This window comes from Mesocricetus auratus, unplaced genomic scaffold, assembly GCF_017639785.1.
Source record: "Mesocricetus auratus isolate SY011 unplaced genomic scaffold, BCM_Maur_2.0 Super-Scaffold_100007, whole genome shotgun sequence".
NCBI classification, from domain to species: Eukaryota; Metazoa; Chordata; class Mammalia; order Rodentia; family Cricetidae; genus Mesocricetus; species Mesocricetus auratus.
Window position 1 is genome coordinate 12560763 of NW_024429191.1, and position 8823 is coordinate 12569585.

General features: G+C 52.0%; 1 long non-coding RNA gene across 2 annotated transcripts; it reads left to right on the forward strand.

Annotated features, from left to right (window-relative positions):
• The first annotated feature begins 5341 nt into the window (after positions 1 to 5341).
• On the forward strand, positions 5342 to 7518 carry LOC121141117. 2 transcript variants are annotated; one of them, XR_005878025.1, is made up of 4 exons: positions 5342 to 5441; positions 5593 to 5703; positions 6038 to 6134; positions 7086 to 7518. It is a non-coding gene; the product is annotated as an uncharacterized LOC121141117 (long non-coding RNA). The 2 variants fall into 2 exon arrangements; XR_005878024.1 differs by having other exon boundaries at positions 5596 to 5703.
• The last annotated feature ends 1305 nt before the right edge of the window (positions 7519 to 8823 follow it).

The following is an 8823-nucleotide window of genomic DNA, read 5'->3' on the forward strand; positions in this document are numbered from 1 at the left end:
AATCTGTTCCATCCTCTCTGGAGCCTGGTGCGTTCTCTGCCCTCCGCCTCCCTTTCACTCCAGGCTCTGTCACACTGACAAGGTGGCTTGCCAGCTACCATCCCTTCCCCGGAACCCCACCTTCACCATCCACCAGCATGGTCTTTGAGGCCTCCTTAGTAGATGCTCAATAAATATCCACTGAATGAGTGAGTGAGCAGTCACTCTCAACTTCCGGCAAAGCTGTTTCCTACCTTAGAGATGAAGAGACCGAAGAAACGGAAGCTTAGAAAGGCTAGTGGCATGTTCAGGGTCACACAGGCTAGATGTGGGCATCCTCCCAAGAGAGTCCAGGACGGGGAGTGCCCCCAGCACTGAGCCCACCCTCTCTCTCCCTTTCTCCTCTGTAAATATGGTGAATACCCCTCTTCAGGGCAGGCAGGGAGAGGCTGGGGACATCACTAATTAACTGCCACTGGGCACCGTGCAGTGAGGACAGGTGTTTGAGTATAAACGGGATGGGGATGGCATCCATAAGAGTGTGTCATTGAGGCCATTAACTAGCTGGCAGTTCTCTGGTTTGTTGTAAAGTCAGTTTGTGGTGGGCTCTCTTGTCACCATGAAGTGCTCAGAAACAGAGGGAAGGGTCATATTAGAACACAAACTCTGAAGGTCTGATAGCAGTGTCATGGAAGGCGGCTCCTTCCATTTGGAAGACCTCCTTACATTCATCCCTCCTCCAGGCACCCTAAACCTATGACACGGCTACCCTGAAGCCCACTCTGGTTTCAGGCGCATGAAAACGAGGACCAGTGAGCTTCGGAAAAATGAGCCACAGCATACATTCACTTACAAATGGGCCACGGAGATGCCCAGGCCCGGTGAGGGCTATGATGGTTAACTCTTTGCCTCCACACTGCCCATCGCCTCCACAGGGCTGCTGTCTCTACCCGGACAGCCACCTTCCATTCTGCTGCCCAACTGCTGTCTAGCTTCCCCAGTAGCTAATGTAACCCTGCCCTGGCCTTCCCCACTTGACTCTGTAGATAGGTCTCTAGCTTGTGGTGGCTGGGAACAAGACTTGCAAATGCATCAGGGATGAGCTTATCCCTTCCTGCTGGTCATCAGAGACATAAATGGAATACCCTGGGAGTCTGGGACCTCAGTGGATGTGAGCCTCACAAGGGGCCAGAGAGGCTGGGTCTTTGGAACTTCTTATTCTGCAGGAGGTCTGAGGGAGGCCTGGATTCTTGTGTCAGCCTGCCCAATGATTCTGATGTGGGACACAGAAAGGGTTGCTTTGAGCTAATCCTGACCCCATGGTTGCAGTAGCAGTTAAAGACAGCCTAGCAGTGAATCACATAGTCAGGACAAGATAACTAACCCTGTGCCACCATTGAACGTAATCCCTCTCCTCTTAGGCCAACAGGATTTTTTTTTACTTTCTTTTGATGCAAAGCTGGATCCCATGTGGTTCCCCCCTATTATGGTATGCAGCCCTTGCCTGCAGCCCCGACCCCCCCCCAGCTCTTTCTGGGGCCCATGCACAGTTATGTGGTCCAGGTGTTTGGAGAGGAAACATTTTCTTGCTAGGAATAGTTTGACCCCGGATAGCTCAAGCCATACCCAGATGTTGCTGGAGAGATGGCGACACAGTACCAAATAAGCCCTGACACCTATCAAGTGGCCTACCAATGGTCAGCTGGCCTGGGTTGTCCTCTACAGATTCCCACATGTCACTGAACCCAACCTGCCCAGAGGGAATGGGACCCCACTGGAGAGAGGCATGCATGTGGGCTGTCCCTCTGGGGATCCTTTAAGGATGACAGAGCTGTGGGGGGCTCTGCACACATGGTGAGTGGAGGAGGGGCCAACAAGCAGACCTATGCTGAACCCACCCACCAGGGAAAGGAAGAAGGCCCTGCCACGGAGCCATGGCCTTCTGAAACTGGGGAATGACTGCTTTGACAGGTCTGTGGGAAAGCACTTCCTTCCTGCTCGCCCCAGAAGCCCAGGTTTATGTCACAGCTGGCAGAAGGCTGAGGGAACATGTTTGTTGGGATGTCCCTCTACTCTTCCTTGTGGTCTTCTTTTTAAATTTCTGTTTTACTTTACTTCTCCCAGAGCTGGGTTTTCCTCCATCCAGCTCTCCAAATGGGCTTTGATGAGGGTTCTGGGGCAACACCAGCAGGTCTGACTCCTGATGAGTGTCCTGTTGTTTTAGGCTTCATGAGATGGATCCCTGCACAGCTCATGAAGTAACCCTGCTTCAAGTCTGGAAGACGGTCACTTCAGGAACCTCCCTGGTGGCACAGCCTCAGCTGTTTCCAGCAGAACTTCCCCTGATGGCCTTCCCCTTGGGCATGCCTCTGGTGTAGTGAACAGGCTGCACATAGCTGTGGCCTTTTGGGCAATCCCATGTTCCTTTTCTTTCTGTCATCTGGGATCCAGGAATCAAACTCATTTCACTTCTTAGAGGCTGGTGCTTGAAGTGGTTTGTTTGTTGGCTTCTACCCTCTAACTCCACCCTGTGAAGCAGTATCAGGGTAGCCCAGCGTTCTCCCAGGGAAGACACAAGCACAGCCACACCTACAAGAAGAGCAAGCGGCCTGTAAGGACCCTGAGTACTGGAAGAAATGATGGATGCCGAGGTGCAGAGGGGGCAGGACCCATAAACTCTGATTTTGGTCTATGTGGGTGTGGAAATTTGGGGCTCATTTTCTTCTATTATCATTCCTCCTTCTGCCTTCCTAATTACACATGTGTTTAGCCATGCTAAGGTATCCCAAGGTCACTGAGATTGGTACCCTTATAAATTACTTTTGAGGGTCTGGGCTGAAGCTGGGTGGTAGAGTGCCAGATCCACCCTGGCCTCAAACAAGTGAAAGTTATCTTTGTGTCTCATTTTGGATAATTTCTGCTTCTCTGTCTTCAAGGTCATTAACATCTGGAGGTGCAATGGGGATCCAGTTTAGGGCTTGGACCTGCTCAGTCTGTCATGTGATCTCCCACTGCACTGAGCAGCTACACCATGCAGTCAGTGTAAACCGCTGTGGACTGCAACTCTGCCCTGGAAGCAAGGGAACAGCTACCATCAGCAACAACATGGATGAGCCTGGAGGACATTACATCGGGTGAAATAAACTAGACGTGGAGAGACGGCTGTGTACGTGGTCTCAGGTATGAATCTGAAACAGCCAGAGGACTCGGTTTAGCAGACAGGATGCGACTATTATACAGCTAACAGCAGTATAATGTGTGTTCGAAAAGGCAAAGAGGAGATTGTAAGTGTTCATCACCAAACAAAAGAGTAGGTATGAGGTAGCTGGCTGTTGGCCGGCTTGCTTTGGCTGTGCCCCTCAGAACAGCTGAGTATGATACCCATGATGTATGATGCAGTATTTGAATTAATTTTGAAGATTAAAAATTTTAAAAACAAGTTTCAACAGATGCCCTGCCCACTACGTCTAGAGAAGAAAGCTTCAATGTGCAAGACACCAGAGGGAGGGTGCAGGGCTGATGGGGAGAAAGACCTCTGGAGTGATGGCTTATGTAGTTCTTAGAGCATTTCCTGGCAAGGGTAAGGTTCAGCATCTCTACAGAGGACTCTTGGAACAGGCCTTTGTCTTGCTCCATACAAAGGCGTAGCACATGAATCAGGTGGTCATTTTCCAAATACAAGATGCAGTTTACACACAGAGAACCCAGAAAAGCAAAGGAAAAAAAGGCTAAACCACTCAACCAATAAGCCTTTGTGGTGGTTGGAATAAGAAGGGCCCGCATTGTCTCATGTGTTTGAATGCTTGGTCACTAGGGAGTGGCACAATTGAGAGGGAGCAGGCGGTGTGGCCTTGCTGGAGCACCTGTGACTTTGTTGGGGAAAGTGCGTCACTAGGGGTGGGCTTTGGGGTTTCAAAACCTCAAGCCAGGCCGGCTCTTTCTCTTCCTGCTGCCTGCAGATCCAGATGTAGAACTCTCAGCTCCTTCTCCAGTACCATGTCTGCCTGCACGCCACCTTGTTTTCCATCATGATTGCAATGGATTAAACCTCTGAGCTGCAAGCCAGCCCCAGTTAAGTGCTTTCCTTTGTAAGAGTTGCCATGGTCGTGGTGTCTCTTCACAGAAATAGAAGACTGACAAGGACCGCCCATGAACAAGCATTTCTGAGGCTTCACTGATGTCATGTGCAGTCAGAATCTGGGTGTATCTGTCATTCCTGTGCTGGAGCTACGCTGGGGAAGGACATAACTGAGAGGACCTAATCTCAAACAGAAGGTACAGCATAAGAAAGTCTCCAGAGAGGCAAGGATGGCCAGTGGAAGGAGGTAGGCATTCATCCCCATCTTCTGAAGACCCTACCTAGATACCACCATGCTACTGCTTCCTGTGGAGGCGATTAGAGGCTCAGCTATACTACCCAGATGTGCGAGCACATGCTGGCAGATTTGCTGTCAGCTGTGTGTTTGCAAACCCTCCCCCAGAACTGTTGCCCCATGCCTGCTGACCAACACCAAGCCTGCCTCCTGGCCACTGCCATTCTGGTGGACTTGAACCTCCATTTAAGGCATCAGTGTCTGATTACTGGACACTTCTGCTGTGGTTAGTCTTCTATGGTCAAGACCCATCCATCAGGGCTAGATATGAATGGCCAGGCTCCAGATCTGCAGGATTTCTGAGATCCTCATATCCATGCCCACACTGGCACCGATTGCAAGGCACCAGCATGTTCCCAACAGAGCTTGGCCCTGGCTCGTCTGGGTGAGCTGCTTTCAGCACACAGAGCCCCACCCATGATGCAGTCTGGCACTGTGTGCCATCTCTTCCCTTAGAATGAATTCCCTACAGCAAGCTGGTATGTTACCACGTAACACAGCCAGAGGCTTGGTGAACAGAGCCAGGCTTAGAGGACACTATCACCTATCAGACCATCAGCCTGCAGGGAATGACAGCTGCTCGTCCCGCCCCGCCCTCCAACCAGCCTGCTCTCCTTTGCATCCTGCCTCAGTGGCAGCCACTTGCTGTGTTTGTTCATTTGCTCTGAACAAACACCATCAAGGCTTAGGACGCAGCAAAAGAGCCATCTGGAACCTTCCATCTGTGGAGGCTCTGAGGTCACACTGTCCAGGAGCCATTTGGGAGTCCTGGCTTGTAGCCCTGCTTCACTCACTGATGAGAGCAAACTGCAGAGCTGCTCCTTCCCCATACAGTGTCTGGCTTTTCCCAGAAGACACCTGGCTGTGTTGCTCAAGCCCTCATTGTCATGGTCACCCCACCCTCTGTGCAGTCATGATCCTCCTACCTTTGTCTCAGGCAAAGACACCTGGCATTGCCCCTGCAGCCACTTGGCACGTGATGGGAAATGGCACTGTCTGCGAGTTGGGTGGGGGAAGTCTAACTGGGTGGCATCTGCAAAGATTAAGGATAGGGGCTCAGGAGATGGTTTAGTCAATAAGCATTGTCGTGTAAGTATGAGAACCTGGGTCCGAATCCCCAGTACCCATACAATTCCCAGCAGCTGGGCATGGCTATGCATATTTGTAACTCCGGTGCTTGGTGGTGGAGGGGGAGGTGAAGACAGGAGGATTCCTATTGCTCATTGACTGTTAAACTTAGCAGAACCGATGAGATCCAGTAAGAGACTGCGTCTCAAAAACAAAACAGAACAAAATGCTGAAGAGTCATAGAGGAGGATATCTGGCATGGCCCTCTGGCTTCCTCATGCAGGTATGCACTCACACATGCGCACTTCAGCATGAACATGTGCACCGCATGGCATGGGGGAGGCCTTGGCAAGTTAGATCACCTACCCGAGCCTTCATTTACAAAATGGGACAGGTGGGACCTCTGGCAGTGCAGTCCATGGGAGAACAAGCAAGCTTCGAGTGATTGGCACAGGGCTGAGTGCACAGTGGGTTTGGAAGAAAGTGGCCCGCAAGGGGAGTGTCACTATTAGGAGGTGCAGCCTTTCTGAAGGAAGTGTGTCGCTGCGGGGACAGGCTTTGAGGTCTCTTTCGCTCCAGTTCTCCTAGAGTGACTGTCAGTTGCTTCCTGTTGCTAGGAAGATGTAGGACTCTCAGCTGGTCTCCCAGCACCGTTTCTTCCTGCACACCACCGTGCTTCTTGCCATGATGACGATGGGCTGGCCCTCTGAAACTGTGAGTGAGTCACCCCAATTAAGTACTTCTCCTTTATGAGGGTCGCCATGGTCGTGACGTCTTTTCACAGCAATAGAAACCCTAGGACAGTGTGCAGCAGCTGACACCCATCACATCGCTGCCCCCCTGCAGGGACTTCCGAATCACTGGTCTCTTGAGCCTGGTCTCCCAGGTCTCCCCTGCCCTGCCATTTGGACCAGTGTGGTCAGCACAGACCTTACGCAGCCAGCTCTAAACAGTCTTTCTGAGGATGGCCTGGCCGCCATGGAACCCCTTACTGCAGACCCTTCATTTAACCAAGCACAACACGTTCAGAGCGCAGTTACAGGTTTTCTCCAACATTCCGGTCCCTTCTGCCTTGTGAGCATGGGGACAGCATTGTGATAGGACCCCTGCCTCCTCTTCTTCTTCCAGTTAGTAACCCTGGCCTAAGATGCTTCCTGGGGCTTTCAGCATGTAGCCTTCTATTCATTCATTAATTCATGGCACACTACCTACCACCCACCATTCATCCATCCGGCACCTACCCAGACCCATTCATCCATCACCCATGCACAACCCTCCAACTCTGTCCATCACCCGGTCTCCTACCATCCATGCCCCCTCATTCATCCAGTGTCTGTCTATCTTCCACCCCGTCATCCATCTTACCCGTCCATTCACACACACATCCTTCTAAGAAGCAGATGACTCAGGTCTGCTCTCAGCTCTACAACATAGTCACTGAAACGCACACATTTTCCAGGGAAGCTAATGTCAAGAAGATTAACCAGCAAACAGACAGCTTTTTTCCGTGCCCTTCCCCTCAGGACCTGGCCCCTGGTCACCTCTCTGGCTTCGCCACTCATCCCCTCACCTACTATAATGCAGAATCTCGGTGAGAACTCTCCCCTGAGCCTGGAGAGTTGCTCTTGTACCTTCTCCAAAGAGTTCCTTTCCACTCTGAAGCAGGCTGCCTCCGGAGTGCAACCTGAAGATGGATTTTCTGAACGACTGAAGTAACATTTGGCTAATGCACCCACCAAAGAGGAGTCAAGAGCGTGGCTACTAGAAAGATGGCTGTCCACCTTCCTCCCAGATACTCTACATCCAGGAGCGGGAACTTGCCATGGGGACTCTGGCAGAAGCCCTAACCTGGGACCCTCACGGGTCTTCCTGCCATCTGTGCACCTCCAGCTTCCTGTGTGTCAGCTCAAGTCTTCTCCCCAGGACTGTTCAACCTAGGCCTTCCTGCCTTTTAACCCAGAACTGCTTAGCTCCCAAGGGTCACCTGAGGGAGGGTCAGTTTTACACTTTCCTTGTGGTCTATGACTGTTTCCTCTGTGGTATGTCCCCATTCCCGGTCCTAGGCTCATAGTAAATGAATGATCAGGTTTTGAGTGAAGAATGCCTCGAGGTTGCTGAGTTCACGTGAACCCAAAAGGCAGAACCAGGAAGCTTGTTCATGGACTCCGAACTTGAGGCTCCCACTGAAATGTGGGATAGAGCTCTCTGCTCTATCTCTGCACTCTGGGTGCTTTTCTAGATGTCTGGGACCTGGAAGGAGGCAGGAGCTTTGCTCTCTCTGGTTCCTCAGGAGAGGAGGGCAGGAAGCTCGCTACTTCCTCCCCCACATCTCCCAGGCCCTCCTCCCCCATGCCCATCCCTCACTGCTGTTCCAAGGAGGCGGAAGAATGTCGTAGATGCTGTAGCTGTTTTTCTGGAAGACTGTGCAGGCGCATTAAAATATGTGGTCCGTGGGCGTGAGCTGGGCTGGGGCCTCACAGCTCCATGACGGGGGAAGGCACCATGGAGATGTGGTAGGGAGGAAGGTAGAGAGACAGAAAGAGGAGGCAGATGAGGGAGAGAGAGAGAGAGAGAGAGAGAGAGAGAGAGAGAGAGAGAGAGCTATGAGGGTCTGGCCCCTGGCATAGCCTCCGGTTTTCAGTTCTGGACACAGATTTACGAGGGTTTATCCTAAGCGTCTGCAGCGTGAGGCCATGGATATACACCGTGGTTATTTTGGGGAGAAACAGGGAACCGCTCATGGAAACTGCCTGCCTCGCCTCTCTGTCCCCTCCCTGTGCCCTGATCCCTGTTCCTTTCTAAGGAACTGGCAGGATGCAGACAGAGATGGTTCACAGCCCCTTGGTTCGAGTGGGAACCCCGGGCTATGTAGACAAGGCTGATTGTTGGGGATCGCTTGGCCTGTGAAGAGAGAGATGCTGGGCAGAATGGAGTGGGGTCAGGATGGGGAAATCTAGTGGGGGAAACAGTGATCTGAGAGAGCAGGAGAAACTGTTAGCTGACCACAATGGAGCTCTACCCCATTCGAGGCCCTGTCCTCTACTCTGTGACCACAGGGAAGGGAGGTGTGTCATGTGGCTGGCCACCATTCTCTGTCCCTGATTCACCAGGAGCAGGAGAGCTTTGGGAAGGCTGCATCCCTCAGCCCCACCCTCCCAAGTGCTGGCCAGCGCTCTCCATTGCATCCTATCCCATCCTGCTGGGCAGGTCTTGGAATATTTACAACATCCCTGTGCCTAGCAACCTATTATTACATCCCATGCCCCGCTACATCCAAGGCCAGTGCCTTCCCATCTCTGGGCTGGGTTTTGGGGTCTTCAGGCATGAACCCTGGCTACTGTGATTTTCTCTAAAGCAAGGCATGAACCTCCCCAGTCATGAAGTGTGGGGTCTGCTGGCTGTA